The sequence below is a fragment of the Arvicola amphibius genome, chromosome 7 (assembly GCF_903992535.2).
Source record: "Arvicola amphibius chromosome 7, mArvAmp1.2, whole genome shotgun sequence".
NCBI classification, from domain to species: Eukaryota; Metazoa; Chordata; class Mammalia; order Rodentia; family Cricetidae; genus Arvicola; species Arvicola amphibius.
Genome location: NC_052053.1, coordinates 56469827 through 56494543, shown reverse-complemented (window position 1 = coordinate 56494543; position 24717 = coordinate 56469827). Strand labels below are relative to the sequence as shown.

Genomic DNA, 24717 nt, shown 5'->3' with positions numbered 1-24717 from the left:
ATTCATGGTATGGAGGCAGCAGAGGTCTGGGTGCAAGAACCTGACTAGCAAAACTCTTCTGTTGCTGGAACTTGTGCAGTGAAGATCAGCTAAAAGGACTGGTGAAGTTACAGAGCACAATGCTAACATAGTCATTAAAATATGGTTAACTAAGTAAAGGGAACACTCCTGTGAGGTTGCTATAGGGGTGGGTCATTTGCCTGGACTATAAGGCCAGAAGGTATAGGAATAAGTACCAGGGGCCAGCTACTATAAAGTAAGGGATAAGAGAACACAGTCTCTATCTGAAAGTAGTTAGGCATCTATCATAGCATGTGCATGTGTACTGCTCTGCTGTGCTTCCCTTTCAGGGATCACAGACTCAAAGGTGGCAGTACTAAAAGCCCCTGAGGGTCTCTTGACCCCAGGTAGGTTCTGTCATGGATTTTCAACTTGAGAAAGAAGTATGAAAAAATATGCTTTACTAAAATGTTAAAAAAAAATTACCTACTCCACCCCTCCCCAATAATAAAAACCTTGTTCCTCTTGAGGATGAGGGTGACATTTCCATCCTTTGAAACAGTGACTGTGCTGTCGCTCTTCTGGTTCCTCAAAGGCCTTGGGCCACCTGTGTTGCAGATTATTCCTCACTTAACCTTCCCTGGCCTTTCCCTTTCATTCAGAAGGTGTTTAATTACCTTGGATTCACAAGCTGCACTTCAGGTGAGCCTCTCCTAATGGCCTCATTACCATCTTACACAAAGAAGGAGTCACTGATGGTAACTGAGCAAACAGAAGAGAGCGCCTTCCTGTCTGCCCCTGCTGGTCTGAAGCTAACCAAGTGGTCCCAGGTTCCTGACACCCCATGAGCACCTAGGCCAAGACTTCTGAAGACCTTGTTCATTCCGAGCCATGGCGATGCTTTTGTCTTGACCTGACAGCACTTTAGACTTTGAAACTGCAAGTCTATGTGTACCTAATAGCTCAAAATTGCATTCTGTCTCTTAAATAAAAGCAAGGGAAGAAAATAGAAGGATTAAATAACTTGCCATCATAAAGCTGAACTAGCCCTGAGTGTTCCTGGGGTGCTGGTCAAATCATTACATAGGGGTTTTTCAGGGGTAATTTGGGGTAGAAGAAGTATCAGTGAGGATAGTTTCCTCCTTTTAATCAGTTGCCACAGGAGGAAGACAAAAAACAAAGGGAAGAGGGCACAAGACTGTCTCAACAGTTCCTCTCCACAGCAGCCCTCTTCCTCTGCAATCTCTCTTGGGCACTGCAGCACAATTCAGCCAGCTCCTGAGCCATAGGCCAGACTCTATACCTCTTCAATCCTTCGCAGAGCTGCACATATCTCATCAACACCATCCCAAACCTGCCTCATCTTTCAGTGAACATGACTTTGGCCCTGTGAGGTACAGCTCAATTCATTCTCTGGGTGAGCTATCTGCTTTTACTTTCTTCTCAATGCCATCTATCTACGGCTGTCCTAGTAATCTTGTAAATAATCAAATACAACCATTTTAATCCTGGACCAAATCCCCTGGCCATGTTAAAAGGAGGTGGAGCCAGTATCCAGGGCTGCTGTGACCACACTACTTACTATTTTAAAATGCTTCTTGTCAGAAAAGAATTTCAGATGCACAATGGGACAGATTCAGTCATAAAAGACCTCTAAATGAGACACAGCATGTTTAAAAATGTAGTAGTCTTGGGAGAGAGAAGAAGAGTATAAACAGTTACAAAAAGAAATAGTTTTAAAAATAAAACAAAGTCTTTAACGAGACAGTAAAAGTAATATAAAAGAGTATGACAATCATAGATTAAAGGAGTAAAGAAAAATAAGCCATGTAAAGATGGAAAATACATAGAGACTGGGTTATGCATATTATTGTGTTTTCTTTGAATTTTTTGACATGCAGAGAAATATTTGATCCTGGGGGCTGCTAAGCTAAACCAACATATATATTTTAACTTCATTATATTTTGACTTCAAAAATTGGGTCTAAGGATATGTTGCTTTGGAAAAGAGGTTCTGCTTTTGTTTCCACAGAAGATAAGAACCTGTGGAGTCCTTCCAGGCTAATGTGGTTTGATGGAACAAGAGCCCCCAAAAGATCTCCATTAACCCTAAAAATGTGTCACCCAACAAATAGCATGAAGCAGTTTGGAGAAAGCTACGTCCAAATTCCCAAAATGATTGTTTATAAATGTTAGTTTTCATTTAAAGGAGGTTAATTTTAAATAATTAATGATCACAATCAATTCAAAAAATAGGGGGATATGATATAAAGATGAAAATTTTGTATTGATATGGATCTTGGTTTATCAATACAAATTTAAGGTCAATTTTGTTATATGGATATTTCTGCTCCTGATTAAGATACTGTGTTTCTGCAGCTCATTTAAAAATGTAATGTATAATTAAGAAATACAGGTTAATAGATAGTCATCTGTAATAGTCAAACTCGTAGTCATGTTAGTTAGATTTTCTAGATGTACAGAGATATACTTCAGATAGATAGGTCTTCTTCAAACCTTTCAAAGACTTACAGAATATGGCATGTAAATGTTTTAAGAACTTAGGACTTTTCATGACAATGAGACACATCTGCTGCTGGCAGCACCAATCTACTTCAAGAGGATGATGGGCACCAAAGAGGCTCCTTATGGAGTTTGCTAGCCATTTGGGCAAAAAATTGCTCCTGCCTGGACTGCTTGATGGTATGCTGAATGAACTGGACATGCAGGACCCACAGAAAAATGACTGCTAAAGTTGCCTAAAGAAGATAAGACAGTCCTTCAAGGTTTCTGCTTCATAAAAAGAGTCTGCATGACATTCTGCAGGATATAAAAGAAAGTGACTGACAAACTGCCAATATAGGCAAAACTGTCTTTAAAATTTCCTGCTTCATGGAAAAGTCTGCTAGATACTATGGTCCTGTAGGTTGAAGATGGATGCCCCAATGTTACAAAAGAACTTTGGGTGACTGTCCAGGCAGTGAAATGTCTCTGTCAATTCTAGAGTTTTAGAAGTTGCTTACAATGTACTTCCTGTTTACTTAGGTAGTATTATATCCTTCTGGAGTCTTTTATGGAGTTAAAGAATAGTTGGGGCTGGCGAGATGGCTCAGAAGTTAAGAGCATTGCCTGCTCTTCCAAACCACATGGTGGCTCACAACCATCTGTAATGGGGTCTGGTGCCCTCTTCTTGTCTGCGGGCATACACACAGACAGAATGTTGCATACATAATAAATAAATAAATAAATAGATAAATAAATAAATAAATAAAGTTTTTTAAAAAAGAGTAACTCATGTGTTAACATTAAAAAAACAAAAGAATAGTTATAGTTTTCCTTAGTTATGATAAAAGATAAAGTAGATTTAACTATTGTAAGTTTAGTTCTTGCTTGATACCTGTTTTGATATATGTACTTTTACTATGTTAAAGTTATAAACCTTCCTTTTTAATTAGACAGAAAGGGGAGGTGATGTGGGATTCCCCTCTGTATGCTGTGAATACCATTAGTTAATGAATAAAGCTGCTTTGGGCCTATTGCAGTGCAAAATAAGGCAAGGAGGGAATTCCAAGCAGACAGAGCAAGAGAGAGTAGGCAGAGTCAGAGAGAAGCCATGTAGTCACTGCAGGAGACAGATGCTGTCTGAAACCTTACCAGCAGGCCACAGCTACATGCATGGTGATACACAAATTAATTCAATGGGTTAATTTAAGATATAAGGGCTAGCCAATAAGAAGTGTGAGTTAATAGGCCAAGCAGTATTGTAATAATACAGTTTCTGTGTGATTATTTCAGGTCTGGGCAGATGCAAAACAAACAATCAGCCTCCACAAACACCTGGCATCTGGACCTTCCCTATTACCAGCTTAGACAAGGCTGAGCAGCCTGTCTTACTGGCTCATTCCTACCTGTCCTGCTTGACCTTATACTGGACCCACTGATACAAAATCACTCTTTGGTTCAGCCCATGCATACAGACTTTGTCTCTTGTCCCTGCTCATCCTGTTCTGGACATCTACTTACTCTTTAAAAGACTGTCCACATCTGTATGATCAGGGTTCATGAAATGATTACAGCTTTAAGATAAAGTATTGTAAGTTGGGAGTGGCAGAATTCCAAACCAACATGAAAAGACATTTTCAAATGGTGGTGGTGGCACAGGAGAGTGGGGGTGGGATGTGAATGGGGATGGATGGGATGGGGGACTCAAACTGAAGAACAGTGTGTATAGCATGAATTATTTACTAACTCATGTAAATACATACATGTACAGTAAAAAACAGAAACGTCATGTACCAACTGTTAATTATGTAAGGATGCTTTTACGTTGTTCCATAAAATTGTTTTCATTATCCTTTATAAAAAGCATGCTATTTTCATAATAAAGAAGTAGAGTGAGGTATTTTTAATAGTCAAATTAGTCATTGCCTTGTGGTAAGGGAAAGGGAATCCAGATGTCCCCTCTCATCTGTGAAGCCTTTTTTGACCATTACGCTAAGCCTGTAGACCATGTAGGTGATTCTGCCATTAGCTGCTGTCTACCACATTTCTTGCTAGCCCCAGAACCCCCATTGCAGCACTCTCTGTAGAATGAAAGAACAAGAGAGTGAGCTTTGGAAGGGTATTACAGCAACAGCTTTGCTTGGAAGAATATCAAGCTAGGACCACATTCTTCATGGTTAGGATCTGATCTCAGCTGGAAAGGACTCATGTTGGGGAAGAGGGGACAGACTGACACCCATCCATTAAATGAGATTTAGCCCAGTGACAAGGCAAACAAGCATCTGCACATCTGCACACTAAATGAATAGAAGGGAAGACACAGGGAGCAGTCAGTCACAGTAAGTAGAATGACATGGGCAGCATTGCCTTCCTTCAGCCTACCTCTTCACTGTGTCTTTGTGCTAGATCCACAGTCTCTGCCAGGTCTCTTGGCTTCATCAGCTTCCCATTGATTCTTCAGGCTACAGTACAGAGGTGCAGTCTGCTTAGCTAAGGCCTGGGACTAGTAACCTGCCTTCCTATTTTTCTACCTGTTGAACTTCAGTTCTCTTACACTGGCCATTCATGAACTTTGTAGGGATTTAGGTACTATGAACTGGTAATGGGTGTAATAGTCTACCTGACATTTTGTTTTGTCATCAGTCCAAATGTTATCTTCTACCAGGACTACTGTAACTATCTTTAAGTTGGTGTTTCTATTGCTCTGAGGACACAGTCCTACCAAGGCCTAGAACTGTGTCACTCAGACGAGGTTTCCCACCTCCCTGGTTATCCTTAAGATCTAGTTTCACTGTCTTCTCTCCTATCCCAGGACTTTTTGTATAGACGATTTCCTATTTGAAGTGTTCTCACTTACCATTACATTACCCTCTTAACCTTTAATTTGGAAATTTCCAACCAAATTTTATATAATGATGGGAATGATCCATCTCTTGCCCAATGCTGTTCAAAAGTAGATTTCTCAGAGTACTTAAAATGTGTCCAGCACAACTGAGAAAGGTTGTATTTTACTTTTTTCAATTTGAATTTACACAGCCACAAGTGAATAGTGGCTACTGGGTGGCGCAGGGCTCTGTTCAAATGCTGCACCTTCAGTCTGATTCTACACACTAGACCACGGTTCTCCTGTTATGTGCTTCACTGTACCTTCTCTCCACCACCACACAGCAATGAGTAGGGATGAACTGGACAGCACACAATTCAGGCCTGTCTCTTCTAATAGACTGATCAGTTTAGGAAGGTAGGACCAAGGTCTTCCACAGGGCAGGCATAGCATCTGACTAGACACACAGTTCTCAAGTCTGGCTCAAGCCTTGTACAGTGGCTGTACTAATTGCTGGGATATGAACTGGAGTCCAGAGGGACAGGGAGTCATATTTTTCCCCCAAGCAAACTGACTGTCCTCCTTTCTTTTCTTTTGTGTTTCAGTTTTTCAAGACAGGGTTTTTATGTAGCTCTGGAGACTGTCCTGGAACTCACTCTGTAGACCAGGCTGGCCTTGAACTCACAGATATCTGCCTGCCTCTGCCTCCTAAGTGCTGGGATTAAAGGCATGTGCCACCACTGCCCAGCTGTCCTCTTTCTTGAATAAACTATACATTAAGGCATTAAGAGTTTGTTTTAAAATGCCTGGGAAATGGCTGGGTCCAAAGGGCAGAGTGACTTGTTTTCTCCACTGCAAAGAAGAGAAACACACTAGCTCACTTTGTCCTCTTCCCACTAGCTGCTAATAAATAAATAAATAAATAAAATAAAATAAAAAGCTTTTGTTAGTCTATTTAGTTACTGGAGAGTACACTGGCTGAGGTCTGAGATCGATGCTGGGTGTCTTTCTTTACGGTCCTGCACCCTTGTTTTGGTGTATATATGTGTATATGTAAAGGTGTCTTTACTGATCACTTTCCACCTTGTTTCTCAAAGAAAAGTCTCTTGCTGACTCTACAACTCACAGAATTAGTTAGTTAAGCTAGCAAGCTTGCTTTGGGGAATCCCTTCTCCACTACTTTGTACACTGACACTACAAGTGGGCCACCAAGTCCTCCTGGATTTTATGTGTGTCCTGGGGATATAAACACTTTAATTGGCTGAACCACCTCCCCAACCCATCCACCTTATTTCTAGACAGTCTCTCATTGAACCTGTCTGGCTATACGGAATGGCCCCTAAGTCTCAGGGACCCTCCTGCTTCTGCCTCCCCAGCTCTCAGATTACTGGTATGCTGCAGTCATTGGCTTCTTTAAGTGGTTGCTGGGATCCTAACTCAGGTCCTCATGTTTATCTACTGAGCAATCTCTGCAGCCCCTGTCTAATCCCTTTTTCCCTTTGTTGGTTCTTTGTCTCCAATCTGAAGCGGAAAGTGTTGGCATGTGAGGGTAATCTCACAGCACTCTCTTTCCAGTGATAACTTCTGAAAAAACTATGGACCCATTAAGAAAGAGAAACAGGAATACCCTGCTAGTAAGTAAATGATACAGCAAATGTTCACATGCCCAACATCCAACAAAGACCAGAAAAACTGGGTGAGATAGGAACTGTCATCCCCATTACACAGATGAGGACACTGAGACTCTCATTTCATAGATAGTCCAGTGGTGGGCAGAAGCCAGAGTCAAGCCTGGGTCTGTTCTACCCACTGCCTGTGCTAGCCTGTTAATTTCCACTGCTACCAGGGTTTCTTAGGGCAGCAATTGCACTTGTCCATGGCACTGGCTTACTGTCTCCCAACCTAATGCATCTCCATTACTGCTTCCTCTCATTTCCTTGTTTCTATTTGTTTCTTGAGAAGATGGTTGGACCTTGACCTCAGTTGGGTTTAATTGTGTCTTCTGCATCCCATTTTCCCCAAAAAGCCCTCAGTTCTCTGTGGGGGAGTGTAGGGCTATGCTAGTGATTCAGAGCTCTGCGGTGGTGCAGGTGATGACCCTGGGGATCCTGATCTCTGTTCCCCCTCTCTCCTGACAACTCATGGACTACATGTAAGTCAGAAAGCTGGCAAGAGTCCTAATTATAACCAGCTTTTCATCAGACAAAAAGATCAGTTTTTATCATGTGAATGCTTATTTCACTATGCTACAATGGCTCTGTTGAGTATCCTGTGAAAAACTCTCAAATCCTTAGAATGTTATTCTTGGAATAAAAAATATAATTAAAAAACAAAACTAAAAGACTCCTACTTTCAGTAGCTATTAAAGAAAGTCCAGGTAGCATGTAGTATGCACATGCACTCCAGCCCCCTTCCACACACTGAATTTGAAGACCTTGTCATCCAAGAGAAAAAACTCACAGTAGCCAAGATACTCGCACTTTCCTACCTTTCTACTCATTTGCAAAATTCACTTGCTCCAATCCTTTCATATTTTTGTCTGGAGTAAGTAAAATTGTCTTTGTTTTTTCTATAAAACAATTCAGCTTTAATACTACACACACATGCTACACACACACACACACACACACACACACACACAGATGCACTGAAGCTAAAAAATCTTACACAAATTACTGAAGATTAAGGGATCTGTGCTCAAAGTGACATTTATTTATACTAGTAGGTAGCTACTCAATAAAAAGATTATTTCTAACCAAACATGTGCAAGCATATGCATGTATGCTTTGGGGGGAGTATTTTCAAAGCAGGGCTCCCTGCCCCAAACTCCTGGCAGGCCAGGATTAAAGGTCAGATTTAACCATCACCATGCTTCACAATGCAATCTGTGCAGTGCTGCGTAATGAAATGGTTCAGTAAAGGTGCTTGTGAAAATTCTTTTAATTAGGTCTAAGGCTTTTCAGTTGTCAACGTGAATAAACCAAGAAGCATTCTCTTGCAAACAGAACACACAAAATAAAAATGGAAGTTGCCTTTGAAAAAAAATAAAAGGTGCTTTCAAAAGGAAAGTTAGGCACTTTTTTTTTTTTTTAAAAAAAAAACAACATAACCTCTATTACTTTTTAAAACTACCAACATTAACAACAAACAGACTAGGAAACAAAAGCAAAGGAGGACTCAGATTTCTCATCACTACTACCCAACCCTAATGAAAAGTCCTTAGAAAAAGACCCCAGTTGACTACAAATGTTTGTCAGAAGACAGGATGACTTTCTTCAAAGGCAAAGTCTGTTTTACCAGCTCACTGTAACAACTGTACTATATGTGCATATCCCTGGAGACCAGTGAATGTGCCACAAACGGTAACTGCAAACTAAGTGACACCTACTAAGAGCATGTCTCAGTTCACTCCAAGAGAGCTGAGTTCAGACCCAAGGATGAGCACTATCACGGCAGGGGCATCCCTAAAAAGTGCTTTTCGCTTTTTCTTTCTTTTTTTAAAAAAATTGTTACACTGATCAAACATCAAGACTTTCAAAGCCCCTAGAACAGTGCCTGGCACACAGCAGGTGCCTAACAGATAGTGGTTTTCTTCTATATTAGCCCAACTCCAAAGCCAAAATTACCAATTTTAGCATCAAAAAAGAATAATGGGTTCACAATGAACATTTTCTAGGGCATCAATTACTGGAATGTCATTCATGAAGCTGGGCTTCATGATTTTATTTAGTGACCCAAACTCAGTATGTATTTGGGAGTTAATGAAGTGCTTGGTGTTTACCAAGATAATAGCAGTTTGTCTCAGCAACAAGACAGGGCTGAAGGGATATGGATTTCCATGCTCAGGGAGGCAGTCAGGCCGGATCTATGGTGGATCACATCGGTGTATCCACACAGAGTAAGCTATCTCCCAAGGGGATATGGGCACCTCTACCTCCTCAGGGGAGGGAAGAAAACAGGAAGTGGGCTGGGGGGGTGGGAAGTGTATGTAATAGAAGTGCCTCATAGTGTCCCTGCTGTGATGAACAACTTGATCCACTTACAGTTCCAAACACATGATGCATAAAAGAGCTGACAGAAATTCAATTCTTGCAAAGAAAAGCATCTGCTCTCTAGTGGGAATGGCCAAATATTAAGCAGTTTTAAGGCAGGGCAGAGACCTGGAGGAGCACACTTCATTATCTAGATAGCATAAGTAAGGAAACGAAGAGGATTACAAAGCAAGCTGAGGAACCAGCATTACAAGCATTAATTACCCAGAGTAAAATGATTCACGTTAAATCTTTGTTACAACAAATATTAAACCCAGCTGTGTTTATGTAGCAGTTGTGAAAAAGGAGGAAAAAAAAGAAATCCATGTACAATATCTGTGAGCTCTGCCAGTTAATTGAATTTGCTGGCAGCACTTCCTCCATGGTGAGCCAAACAATCTCAAAGATAAAATGTAGCTTTAAACAGACCTGGGGAAAGCGGAATCAAGAAATTTCAACCAATAAAGCACAACTCTTTACTGGTATAAAAGTGAAGTAAAATTCAGTAATGAAAGGAAGGAAGTCTCTTAAACATTTACGGCATTCCAAAGCTTGGAGTTGTGGTTTACTGCTGAGGGCTCTTCTGATGTCCCACAGTGCTCCTGCCCTGGCGTCTGTAATGAAGCCCATAAAGTCCTCGATTGTCGACAAATCATACACACACACACACACACACACACACACACACACACACACACACTCTGGCCAAGGTGTGCTAGGTCATGATGCTCCTTTGCTTCCTGCTTGGAATGTACAAATGGAGTGGCCACTGGTGGTGGGTAGCCCAGTGTAGAACAAAGACAATTCCTTAAAATCAGAAGGGTTGAAGGAGTGTATGCTGGTCAGAGGTGACACCATTCATGCAACTATCCCCCATACTCAAGTCATATATTTGTTGATGTGGGACAGAGGGAAGCTTTGGCCAGATTTTGGGAAGTTGAGAAACAGTGAAAAGTAGGATTCCCTTACCACTGGGATACATCATAGCATGGAACATGGCAGACCACTGGCTTTTTTTTTTTTAAGCTCATTTCCCACTGACCCCATTTGAAGTCCAAATTTGTGCTTTTGATCACACCTACTCTGGTCCTTCCTCTACTCCACACCTTTGGTCCTTCCCACATGTCTCTTCTGGCTGTGTTAGACTGTGATGCCCTTCCCCATCCTATCTTGCTCATGGATAGCTCCAGCACTCAGTCCCATCTTCCAGTTAACCTCACCTTTTGCTGGCAGGATGGTGACCACTTCTTATTTGTTTTTAGGTACTAGTGTCCCCAACACACTGAGTACACATCCAAAAAACTTTGGCTGAACAAATAAAGGATGAAAATGTCCATTCTTAAACTGGCCACAAATTTATTTGACTAGACATGCCTGGGGCTCCCATGGACAGAGGCAAGCTGCTGGTACAAAATGAAGGTGGGGCCGGGCGGTGGTGGCGCACGCCTTTAATCCCAGCACTCGGGAGGCAGAGGCAGGCGGATCTCTGTGAGTTTGAGACCAGCCTGGTCTACAAGAGCTAGTTCCAGGACAGGCTCCAAAGCCACAGAGAAACCCTGTCTCGAAAAACAAAAACAAAAAAAAAAAAAAAAAAAAATGAAGGTGGGTACGAGGGTGACAAGAGATGAGGCAGGTGAGGTCGGCAGACTGGACTCAAAAGAGTTCTATGTGGCCTTTTAACTTCACACATAGAAAAATGAGACACCATCATAGGCCTGCGAATCAGGGAGTGGTACTTGTGTGCAGGAGTACGTCATCACTGACAACATGAGAGTAGGCTGTAACTGGAGAAGTAGGGATAAAACAAGCCATCCAGCTATTCACTAGCTCACACCAACTAGCCTGTGACCTCATGGAGAAGAGTGGCGTCTTCATCGTAAAACCTGGACCACAGTTGATGCTACCTAAATACCTGCTGCCAAATCAGTAAACAATCCATAAGACAGTACTAATAGCTCCCGTCTTTGGGGCCACAAAATCCCACAGCTCAGCCTGTTTGGGCTCTGGGGACCTGGAATTGAGTGCACCCAGGCCGGTGGGAGGTCCCCTCCTTCATTTGACTGCCCGGAGCAAGGTAGGCCTTTGTCCGAGAGCTGCTTGGCCTGCAAGGGGACCTGAAAATCTGCAGGAGGATCTATCGTTCTTTGGGGTGAGTGAGGAGTGAGTGCCCGAACCGCGGCAGCTGCCCGGAGAGGGACCACCGACTCTCCACAACTCCCCCTGCCACCAGCACACTTCCTGCTCTTCCTGCAGGGGTTATTCTCCCCGGATACTGCCCCTCTCTCCCTGTCCCTTCCCAGCTTGCACCCAGAATCCTCCCCCCCTCCCCCTTCCTCATCCTCCCGTCTTTGGGGCCACAAAATCCCACAGCTCAGCCTGTTTGGGCTCTGGGGACCTGGAATTGAGTGCTCCCAGGCCGGTGGGAGGTCCCCTCCTTCATTTGACTGCCCGGAGCAAAGTAGGCCTTTGTCTGAGAGCTGCTTGGCCTGCAAGGGGACCTGAAAATCTGCAGGAGGATCCATCGTTCTTTGGGGTGAGTGAGGAGTGAGTGCCCGAACCGCGGCAGCTGCCCGGGGAGGGACCACCGACTCTCCACAACCCCCCCTGCCACCAGCACACTTCCTGCTCTTCCTGCAGGGGTTATTCTCCCCGGATACTGCCTCTCTCTCCCTGTCCCTTCCCAGCTTGCACCCAGAATCCTCCCCCCCTCCCCCTTCCTCATCCTCCCGTCTTTGGGGCCACAAAATCCCACAGCTCAGCCTGTTTGGGCTCTGGGGACCTGGAATTGAGTGCACCCAGGCCGGTGGGAGGTCCCCTCCTTCATTTGACTGCCCGGAGCAAGGTAGGCCTTTGTCTGAGAGCTGCTTGGCCTGCAAGGGGACCTGAAAGTCTGCAGGAGGATCCATCGTTCTTTGGGGTGAGTGAGGAGTGAGTGCCCGAACCGCGGCAGCTGCCCGGTGAGGGACCACCGACTCTCCACAACTCCCCCTGCCACCAGCACACTTCCTGCTCTTCCTGCAGGGGTTATTCTCCCCGGATACCACCTCTCTCTCCCTGTCCCTTCCCAGCTTGCACCCAGAATCTTCCCCCCCTCCCCCTTCCTCATCCTCCCGTCTTTGGGGCCACAAAATCCCACAGCTCAGCCTGTTTGGGCTCTGGGGACCTGGAATTGAGTGCTCCCAGGCCGGTGGGAGGTCCCCTCCTTCATTTGACTGCCCGGAGCAAGGTAGGCCTTTGTCTGAGAGCTGCTTGGCCTGCAAGGGGACCTCACAGTCTGCAGAAGGATCCATCATTCTTTGGGGTGAGTGAGGAGTGAGTGCCCGAACCTCGGCAGCTGCCCGGTGAGGGACCACCGACTCTCCACAACTCCCCCTGCCACCAGCACACTTCCTGCTCTTCCTGCAGGGGTTATTCTCCCCGGATACTGCCTCTCTCTCCCTGTCCCTTCCCAGCTTGCACCCAGAATCCTCCCCCCCTCCCCCTGCCTCATCCTCCCGTCTTTGGGGCCACAAAATCCCACAGCTCAGCCTGTTTGGGCTCTGGGGACCTGGAATTGAGTGCACCCAGGCCGGTGGGAGGTCCCCTCCTGCATTTGACTGCCCGGAGCAAGGTAGGCCTTTGTCTGAGAGCTGCTTGGCCTGCAAGGGGACCTGACAGTCTGCAGGAGGATCCATCATTCTTTGGGGAGGATCCATCATTCTTTGGGGACACCAAACACCTCCGCGCTCCTTTTGAAGGAAGAGATGGGCAGGCGCCAATGCAGGAGCTCCTCCAACAACATGAAAGGCAACATGACATCACCACAAGCCAGACATCCCGAAACAACAAGAATTGAACACCCTACCCCAGAAGATATAGAAGAAACCGACATTAAACAGTACTTTATAAAAATAATAGAGGACCTTAAACAGGAGGTAAAAAACTGCCATAAAGAAATGGAGATGACAAACAAAAAGGTAGACGAAATAAATAAATCTCTCAAAGATACCCAAGAAAAACAAGAAAAACAAGAAAAAGCAATCAAACAGGTAAGGGAAACAGTACAAGACCTGATAAATGAAATGGAGGTATTGAAGAAAACACAATCTGAGGGACGACTGGAAATGGAAACTCTGAGTAAACGAACAGAAACTTCAGAGACAAGTATTTCCAACCGAATACAAGAGATGGAAGAAAGAATCTCGGACTCTGAAGATACTATAGAAGAAATAAACTCACAGATTAAAGAACTAAACAAATCTAACAAATTCTTAACACAAAACATTCAGGAAATCTGGGACACCATGAAAAGACCAAACCTAAGAATAATTGGGGTAGAAGAAGGAGAAGAATTACAACTCAAAGGCCCAGAAAACATATTCAACAAAATTATAGAAGAAAACTTCCCCAACCTAAAGAAGGATGTTCCTATGAAGGTACAAGAAGCCTACAGAACACCAAATAGACTGGATCAAAAGAAAGCATCCCCACGCCATATAATAATCAAAACACAAAACATACAGAATAAAGAACAGATATTAAGAGCTGCAAAGGAAAAAGGTCAAGTAACATATAAAGGGAAACCTATCAGAATTACACCTGATTTCTCAATGGAAACCATGAAAGCCAGAAGAGCTTGGATAGATGTGCTACAGACACTTAGGGAACATGGATGCAAGCCTAGACTATTATACCCAGCAAAGCTTGCATTCACCATTGATGGAGAAAACAAGATATTCCAGGACAAAAACAGATTTAAACAATACGCAGCCACAAATCCAGCCTTGCAGAAAGTAATAGAAGGAAAATCACAAACCAAGGAGTCCAACAACGCCGACAATAACTCAGGCATCTAGCGACCCTTCACCAGCACAACTAGAAGAAGGGAAACACACAAACTCTACTACTAAAAATGACTGAAGTTAACACACTGGTCATTAATATCACTTAATATCAATGGACTCAATTCACCTATAAAAAGGCACAGGCTAAGAGACTGGATACGAAAACAGAATCCAACATTTTGCTGTTTACAAGAAACACACCTCAACCACAAAGACAGGCACCTACTCAGAGTAAAGGGTTGGGAAAAGGTTTATCAAGCAAATGGCCCTAAGAAACAAGCGGGTGTGGCCATACTAATTTCCAACAAAGTTGACTTCAAACTAAAATCAATCAGAAGAGATGGAAAGGGACACTTTATACTCATAACAGGAAAAATCCTTCAGAATGAAGTCTCAATCCTGAATATCTATGCCCCTAATATAAAAGCTCCCACTTATGTAAAAGAAACACTTCTAGAACTCAAGGCAGCCATCAAACCACACACACTAATAGTTGGAGACTTCAACACTCCTCTCTCACCAATGGACAGGTCAATCAGACAGAAACCTAACAGAGAATTGAAAGACTTAATGGAGGTAATGAACCAAATGGACTTAACAGACATCTATAGAACATTCCACCCAAATAGGAAAGAATATACCTTCTTCTCTGCGGCTCATGGAACCTTTTCGAAAATTGACCATATACTTGGTAACAAAGCAAACTTCCACAGTTACAAAAAAATATTAGTAACCACCTGTGTCTTATCGGATCACCATGGATTAAAATTAGAATTCAACAACAATGCTACCCCCAGAAGGCCCACAAACTCATGGAAACTGAACAGTCAACTACTGACCCACACCTGGGTCAAGGAAGAAATAAAGAAAGAAATTAAAGTCTTTCTTGAATTTAATGAAAACAAAGACACAACATACTCAAACCTATGGGACACAATGAAAGCAGTGCTAAGAGGAAAGTTCATAGCACTAAGTGCCCACTTAAAGAAAACGGAGAAAGCACTCATTGGTGACTTAACAGCACACCTGAAAGCTCTGGAAAAAAAAGAAGCAGACTCACCTAGGAGAAGTAGAAGACTGGAAATAATCAAACTGAGGGCAGAAATCAACAAAATAGAAACACAGAAAACAATCCAAAGAATCAATGAAACAAGAAGCTGGTTCTTGGAGAAAATCAACAAGATTGACAAACCCTTAGCCAATCTATTCAAACGGCAGAGGGAGAACACACAAATTAACAAGATCAGAAATGAAAAGGGGGACATAACCACAGACACAGAGGAAATTCAGAAAATCATTAGATCTTACTACAAAAGCCTGTATGCCACAAAATTGGAAAATGTAAAAGAAATGGACAGTTTTTTAGATAAATACCATATACCAAAGTTAAACCAGGACCAGGTAAATGCTCTAAATCGTCCTGTTAGTCGCGAAGAATTAGAAACTGTTATCAGAAACCTCCCTACCAAAAAGAGCCCAGGACCAGATGGTTTCAATGCGGAATTCTACCAGAACTTCCAAGAAGACCTAATACCTATACTCCTTAAGGTATTTCATAATATAGAAACACAAGAGTCACTGCCAAATTCCTTCTATGAAGCTACAGTTACCCTGATACCTAAACCACACAAAGACTCAACCAAGAAAGAGAATTACAGGCCAATCTCACTCATGAACATGGACGCAAAAATTCTCAATAAAATACTGGCAAACCGAATCCAAGAACACATTAGAAAAATTATCCATTACGATCAAGTAGGCTTCATCCCAGAGATGCAGGGCTGGTTCAACATACGAAAATCTATTAATGTAATCCATCATATAAACAAACTGAAGGAAAAAAACCATATGGTCATCTCATTAGATGCTGAAAAAGCATTTGACAAAATTCAGCACCCTTTTATGATAAAGGTCTTGGAGAGATTAGGGATACAAGGGTCATTCCTAAATATAATAAAAGCTATTTACAGCAAACCGACAGCTAACATCAAATTAAACGGAGAGAAACTCAAGGCTATCCCACTAAATTCAGGAACACGACAAGGCTGTCCACTCTCTCCTTATCTCTTCAATATAGTGCTTGAAGTTCTAGCAATAGCAATAAGACAACATAAGGGAATCAAGGGGATCCAATTTGGAAAGGAAGAAGTTAAACTTTCATTATTTGCAGATGATATGATAGTATACATAAGCGACCCCAAAAACTCCACCAAAGAACTCCTACAGCTGATAAACTCCTTCAGTAACGTGGCAGGATACAAGATCAACTCCAAAAAATCAGTCGCCCTCCTATACACAAAGGATAAGGAAGCAGAGAGGGAAATCAGAGAAGTATCACCTTTCACAATAGCCACAAATAGCATAAGATATCTGGGAATATCGCTAACCAAGGAAGTGAAGGATTTAGATGACAAGAACTTTAAGTCTTTGAAGAAAGAAATTGAAGAGGATACCAGAAAATGGAAGGATCTCCCCTGCTCGTGGATTGGGAGGATCAACATAGTAAAAATGGCAATTCTACCAAAAGCAATCTATAGATTCAATGCAATCCCAATCAAGGTCCCATTAAAATTCTTCACAGAGATTGAGAAGACAATAATCAACTTTATATGGAAAAACAAGAAACCCAGGATAGCCAAAAAAATCTTATACAATAAAGGTACTTCTGGAGGCATTACCATCCCTGACTTCAAACTCTATTACAGAGCTACAGTATTGAAAACGGCTTGGTATTGGCATAAGAACAGAGAAGTTGACCAATGGAATCGTATAGAAGACCCGGATCTTAAACCACAAACCTATGAACACCTGATTTTTGATAAAGGAGCCAAAAGTACACAATGGAAAAAAGAGGGCATCTTCAACAAATGGTGCTGGCATAACTGGATGTCAACCTGTAGAAGAATGAAAGTAGATCCATATCTATCACCATGCACAAAACTGAAGTCCAAATGGATTAAAGACCTCAATATTAATTTGAACACATTGAGATTGATAGAGGAGAAAGTGGGAAGTACTCTACAACAAATGGGCACAGGGAACCGTTTCCTATGCATAACCCCAGCTGCACAGACTTTAAGGGCAACATTGAATAAATGGGACCTCCTGAAGTTGAGCAGCTTCTGTAAAGCAAAGGACATTGTCACTAAGACACAAAGGCAGCCTACTGACTGGGAAAAGATCTTCACCAACCCTGCAACTGACAAAGGTCTGATCTCTAAAATATATAAGGAACTCAAGAGACTAGACGGTAAAATGCCAATTAACCCAATTAAAAAATGGGGCGATGAACTGAACAGAGAATTCTCAACAGAAGAAGTTCGAATGGCCAAAAGACACTTAAGGTCATGCTCAACCTCCCTAGCTATCAGGGAAATGCAAATCAAAACAACTTTGAGATATCATCTCACACCTGTCAGATTGGCTAAAATCCAAAACACCAATAATAACCTTTGCTGGAGAGGTTGTGGGGTAAGGGGCACACTCATCCATTGCTGGTGGGAATGCAAACTTGTGCAACCACTTTGGAAAGCAGTGTGGCGGTTTCTCAGGAAATTCGGGATCAACCTACCCCAGGACCCAGCAATTCCACTATTGGGAATCTACCCAAGAGATGCCCAATCATACAACAAAAGCATATGCTCATCTATGTTCATAGCAGCATTATTTGTAATAGCCAGATCCTGGAGACAGCCTAGATGCCCTTCAGTGGAAGAATGGATGAAGAAACTGTGGAATATATACATGCTAGAATACTACTCAGCGGTAAAAAACAATGACATCTTGAACTTTGCAGGCAAATGGATGGAAATAGAAAACACTATTCTGAGTGAGGTAACCCAGACCCATAAAGATGAACATGGGATGTACTCACTCATATTCGGTTTCTAGCCATGATTATAGGACATCGAGCCTATAAGTTTGGGATCCTTGAGAAGATAATAAGAAGGTGAACTCCCAAAAAAGATATAGTAATCCTCCTGGATATTGGAAGTAGACACGATCGCCAGGCAAAATTGGGAACTTGAGGGTTGGGCAAGACTGGGCCAAGGGAAGATGGGGAGAGAAAAGTGTGAAGGGGAGAGCGGGGGGAGCTCGGAGGAATGGGGTGCTTGGGATATAGGAAGGGTGGATATGAGAGCAGGGAAGCATATATCTGAATTTAAGGAGCTACCTGAGGGTTGTCAAGAGACTTGACCCTAGAGGGGTTTCCAGGTTTCCAGGGAGACGCCCCCAGTTAGTTCCTTGGGCAGCTGAGGAGAGGGAGCCTGAAAAGGCCAGTTCCTATAGCCATACTGATGAATTTCTTGCATATCACCATAGAACCTCCACCTGACGATAGATGAAGAAAATGACAGAGCCCCACCTTGGAGCACCGGACTGAGCTCCCAAGGTCCTGATGAGGAGCAGAAGGAGAGAGAACATGAGAAAGAAAGTCAGGACCGTGAGGGAACCTCCAGCTGGCGACAGATGGGGAAGGTGACTGAGCCCCACATTGGAGCACTGGACTGAGCTCCCAAGGTCCCGATGAGGAGCAGAAGGAGCGAGAACATGAGGGAGAAAGTCAGGAACGAGAGGGGTGCGTTCACTCATGGAGACGGTGGGACAGAACTAATGGGAGATCACCAACTCCAGTTGGAATGGGACTGATGGATCATGCGACCAAACCCGTCTCTCTGAGTGTGGCCAACAGCGGGGGCTGACTGAGAAGCAAAGGACAATGGCTCTGGGCTCTGATTGTTCTTCATGGACGGGCTCTGTGGGAGCCTTCTCAGCTTGGTCGATCACCTTCCTGGACCTGGGGGGAGTTGGGAGGACCTTGGTCTTAGCATAGAGTGGGGAACCTTGATGGCTCCTTGGCCTTGAGAGGGAGGGAGGGGAGGTATGGGTGGAGGGGAGGGGAGGGAAGGGGGAGAAGGAGGGGAGAGAAAGGGGAGAAGGAGGGGAGGGAGGGGGGAGGAGGAGGGAAGGAGATGGAAATTTTTAAATATAAAAAAAAAATAAACCATGAGGGAAAAAAAACAAAAAACAAAAAAAAAAAAAAAGACAGTACTAATACATGCAAACATAGCCTAGCGATCAGATCCAGAGAAGGATCTAATTCTTTATTACTGTGATACAACATGTTGTTTCATGTGCATGGCTGGTATCATCCACAGACTGGAGCTCTCAGCACATCTCCAGGGACTAAAAAAATAATTAAAAATATACTTGTGGTGTCAGTCCTTAAAGTTAGCCATACTGAGGTGTGATATACATGTTGCAACTCATCACTTTCAGTGAACAGTTCTAGAATTTGTGTGCATGTGTGTGTACTTGTGAGTGTGTGTACATGCACTTTGAGTCTAAGACAGCCATTAACCTAGAGTGTTGTTCCTCAGAAGTCTTTTTTGTTGTGTATATAAGTGTGCTTAATGAGGCAGAGTCTCACTGAGTAGCTCTGGCTGGCCCAGAATTCACAAATGTCCATCTCTACTACTACCTCTGGACCACCTTGTTTTCTAATAGCATCTCTCTGGGACCTGGGGCTTGCTCATCAGGCTATACTGGCTGGGTTGTGAGCCCCAGAGACCCTTTCTTCCACATCTCTCCATTGCTGGGCTTCCAAGTGTGAGCTTCTAAAGTGAATTCTAAGGGCTGCACTCAGGTTCTCATGCTCGAGTGACAAGTACTTTACCAACTGAGCTAGGTCCCAGCTCCTAGATTTATAGTTTTTAAAGACACAAATATTCACATGTCCACCATAAAAATCAAGATGCAGAACAACTCCATCCCCTTCATATTTTCTATAGAATTCCTATATATTCATATAGACAATCTGATGTCTACCTCTAGCTGTGTCTATATCAGAATCTTACTAGTAGATACTTGTACTAATTATGAAATATGGGTGATATCTATTTTGTTGGAAAAATCAGTAGTTTCTTTTAATTACTGAGTAGGGTTCCAGTTTATGAGCATATACTACTTGGTTATATGTTTGTCTGATGAAGGACATGGGGATCTTTTTGAAAACTGGGGTAATTATGAACAAAGCTGCTGAAAGTATTCACTCATTTGTATGCATGTATACAAGTTTTCATTTGCTCTGATAGATACCTAGCAGATACCTGTGTTTGGTCACAGAGAAAACAGATGTATAAGATGAAGGGTTAAAACTTTTTATTTTAGCATACAAATGGTACATAGTCATCCATCACAGTGGCATTAATTTGTATCCTCCACCTAATGATGCTAAATATCATTTCATGTGCTTGTTGGCTACGTGAATATCTTTCTGATGCTCTTCTTAAGTCTTTTGCACACTTTAATTATTGTGCTCTCATATTACTGAGTCTTAGGGTTTCTTTACATATTTTGGACCGCGTCTTTTTCTTTAGAATTTTAAATTACACTTATTTATTTTATATGCATGTTGGAGCAGAGGAGTTGCACATGTGTCACAATGGATGTGTGAGGTTAGAGGACAATTTGCAGGAACCAGTTTTCTCTTTCCACCATGCAGATCTCTGGACAAACTTAGGTTGTTAGGTTTGGCAGCAATTGCTGTTATCTATTGAGCAAATCCTCCTGCTTTTACCTTTAAAGATTGAACCACTGAGAATATTTTCTATGCCTTAAATTTGTCTCTTTATTAAATGCCTGTGCTTACAGGAGGTAAGTATTTACTATATTGAGATCTACTTCATGATTTTTCTTTTATGAAGCTTGCCTTTTGTAACCTAGCTAAGAAATCTTTGCTTACCTCACATTCATTTAGATTCTCTCATGTTTTCTTCTACTTCTTTTGTAGTCTCAGCTCTGTTTCGATGCTTAATCTGTTTTGTGCTAACAATTACATGAGGTAAAAGTCAAGGTTCCTCTTCTCCACAATGATATCCAGTTGTTTCAGCACATTTATTTTGGGGAAAGAGAACCCAGACAAGACTAAGTCCCTGTTGATGGAAGGTCTCCTTCTGAGCTCTTCCTGAGCCTATGAGGTCATCTACACTGTCTTTGTCATTTTGTTCTACATCTCAAAGTCAGGTAACAAAAGTCTTACAGCTCTAGCTTTCTTTTTCAATACTGTCTTCACTAGTCTAGTTCTTTAGCATATTCACATATATACATTTTAGAATTAGCTTGTCAAGTTTTCAAAAAAAAGCCATCTGGAATTTGGGTTGGGATTATATTGAATCTATAGATCAATTTAGGCAAATTAACATCTTAAAAATATTGCATAAAAATATTGAGTCCTCCAATCCAAAACATGGAATATCTCTTCTTTTATTTAGGTCTTTCAAAATTTTTTTTTCTCAAATGTTCTTTTGTTTGCAGCATACATTTTTTATTGTTGTTAAATATATTTTGTATTTTGCATGCTATTTTAAAAATCTCATTTTCAATTGCTCCTTTCAAGTATATAAGAATATATTTGAATTTTGTACACTGATATTTTCTTGTGTTCTTGCTAAATCCATTTTTGATGCTCCTTAATATTTTCCATATACAGGATCATGTTGTCTGAGTAACAACAAGTTTACTTACTTCATTGTTTCTATGTGTAGGTTTGATACTCAATGTCTTCCTTAATTACTCTGGATGTTATTTCTTTTAAGCCATGGTCTCTTATTGAATCTGGGGCTCATTCAACTAGACTGGCCAGCCAATGTGCTCCAATGTGCCTGGCCCTAGCCCTCCCCCAGCCTTGGGTTTAGAGATGCACTCATTGGTCCTTGGGATTTTAATTTTAACAAGGGTGTTGAAGATCAAACTCAGGTCCTCACACTTGTGCAATGGGCACTTTGCCAAATGAGTCATCCCTCCAGGCCCTACTTAATTTTCTAATCTTCAGAAATTCTCTCCCTTCTTCCCTCCCCTTCTTTTGTTTCTTGTCCTAATTATCTGGTTTGAACTTCCAGCTTCCCCACTAGGCATGATGTGAGTAGTCCTTCCTGGATGGTCCTCTTGCCATGAGAGTTCCCAGTTTTTAAGAGCTTTTATATGAATGGGTCCTGAATGATTCTTAAAATACATGTGCTTTTGCAGCTCTCTTAATCTAGTTTTCTCTTCTAGCCTTTTGACTGGGTAAATTACTCAAACTGACTTTCAATCTGTATTAACTTGATCATTATCTTTTATCTTTTATTAGATTCAATTTGTTAATATTTTGTTTAAAAATTTCACATTTTTATTTATAAGGCATGTCAGTCTATAGTTTCATTGATAAATTTTTTTTGTTTTGTTTTAATCTTTGGGTAATGCTGACTCCATGAAATAAAATTGGGGGTTATTTCTTTTACCTCAATGCTCTGAAAAACTTTATGTATAATTATATTTGTTTTCAAAAGTTTTAATCACAAATGCAACTTTTTTTTAAACATTTACATCCTTTCTTCTTGAGTCACTTTCTGGATTTATGTATTTGAAGGAATTTGTGCATTTTATCTAAATTGCTAAAATTACAGGCATTAATATAATCCTAATATCTTTATTTTGTTTCTCTTTTTAAAAAATAAACATTTACTTTGGACTTCTGCAGATTACATGAAGTTGTGGAAATAGTACAAGCACCCATGTCTGTGTCACCAGCTCCCCGAGATTTCCCATACTCGCATTGGAGTTCGTCCAGACTAGGAGCCCAGTGCTGGTGCAAGCTCCAGCTGCACTCTCAGCCCTACTATGCCTTTCCATCTTAGACTCTACCCTGCACTTCACTGCCAAGCTTCTGTCTCTGCTGAACGAAGGCTGCTTTGCAACCTTTGTCTTTTATGGGACTGGCACATGTTAATCAGGCATCTTTTAGAATGTTCCAAAATTTGAGTAAGTATATTTTTTTTTTCAAAATTAGAATACATTTTGGAAAGAGCACCAGATATTAAGAATCTTTTCCATCACATTATATTGGGTCACATGACAATTACATAAAATCACTGTGATGTTAAATTAAACCTGAAGTCCGGGTGTTTCTCCATGAAGCTTCCTATAGTTTTCTTTGCAAACCCTATTTTTAATTAATTTACGTTTGTATATAGCACATTGGTTTCATGATGACATTTTCATGTACTATTTTTATCCTTTTTACCGATGGCCCAGCCACATGACCCCTTGCTGGGTCCCTTTCTCCCCTCAATAGCTCTCCCTTTGCTTTCATGTCACATTTACCTTATTTACCTTTGGGCAAACTATTTTTTAGAAGCAAATTACTCAAAAACAATCTCCTAGAAAGAAGAGCATCGTTAGAGCATCTTTTACTTTTCTCTGTATGGAAGACTGGTCTCTTTTCACCAACGCTCTTTTGATTAGTGACTACATGGTATATGTTTTTCATTTTTTTACTTAAAGATTTTTTTTTTTTGGTTTTTCGAAACAGGGTTTCTCTGTAGCTTTGGAACCTGTCCTGGAACTAGCTCTTGTAAACCAGGCTGGCCTTGTACTCACAGAGATCCGCCTGCCTCTGCTTCCCAAGTGCTGGAATTAAAGGTGTGCGCCACCACCGCCTGGCTACTTAAAGATTTTTTATATTATTGATGTGGCATGTCTGTCTGGATGTATGTATACATTTGAGTGTAGGAGTACCCACAGAGGCCAGAAGAGGGCACTGGGTCCCTTGGAGCTGCAGTTACAGGTGTTAGTGAGCCACCTGATGTGGGTGATGGTGCTGTGATCTGTAGCACAAACAATAACAACTCAGAGACAGACATCAGAGTTCAACCTGAAGATTAGAAAAGCGAAGCAACCAGTCACTGGCTCTTATCTCTACCGACTGAAATGGTGATCCTGCCTCCTCCCATCTTATATTCCTCTCTAGTGCTGGGATCAAAGACATGCACTACCTCCAGGCCTTATGGCTAACCAGTGTGGCTACTACGATTAAAGGTGTGTGCCACCGTTGCCTGGTCTGTATGGATGACCAGTGCGGCTGTTTTACTCTCTGATTTTCAGGCAAGCTTTATGTTTAAATAATATCAATACAAATGAAATAATATCACCAAACTCTGGCCTTCATGACTGGGCTGAGGACTCTCTCAAGCTCTCTCAGCTGCTACACTATTTCTCCCAGCCCCATTCTTTCACTCTTTAATCTTAATCTGTATATTTAAAGAGAAATTCAAGTGGCTGGGGAAATGGCTCCATAAGCAAGCATGATTAAAGTTTGGATACCCAGGACCTAAGTAAAGTCACATGTGACAACAGACATCTGTAACTGCAGTCCAGGAACTGTGGCAGAGACCGGTGACTCTCTGGAGCTCACTGGCCAGCTAGTCTAGCTGAATTAGTGAGCTTCAGGTTCAGTGACAGCCCTGTCTCAAAAAAAATTAGGTGGAGGCTAGAGAGAGGGTTCAGCAGTTAAAATCACTGGCTGCTCTTCCAGAGGACCTGGATTTGATTCCTAGCACTCACATGGTAACTTACAACTGTCCATAACTCTAGTTCCAGGGGATCCAATATGACCTTTTTGAGAACTGTAACACACAATTATATAGACATACATACAGGTAAACACTCACACACATTTAAAAAGACCTTTAAAAAAAGTCACTGAGAAAAGATACTC

The 24717-nt window shown here is 42.0% G+C and overlaps 1 protein-coding gene across 13 annotated transcripts in view; it reads right to left on the bottom strand.

Moving 5' to 3' along the window:
* The window catches only part of Dennd1a (DENN domain containing 1A), a 533475-nt gene that overhangs the window by 147279 nt on the left and 361479 nt on the right, over positions 1 to 24717 (bottom strand). The gene's annotated exons all lie outside the window — the stretch shown is intronic.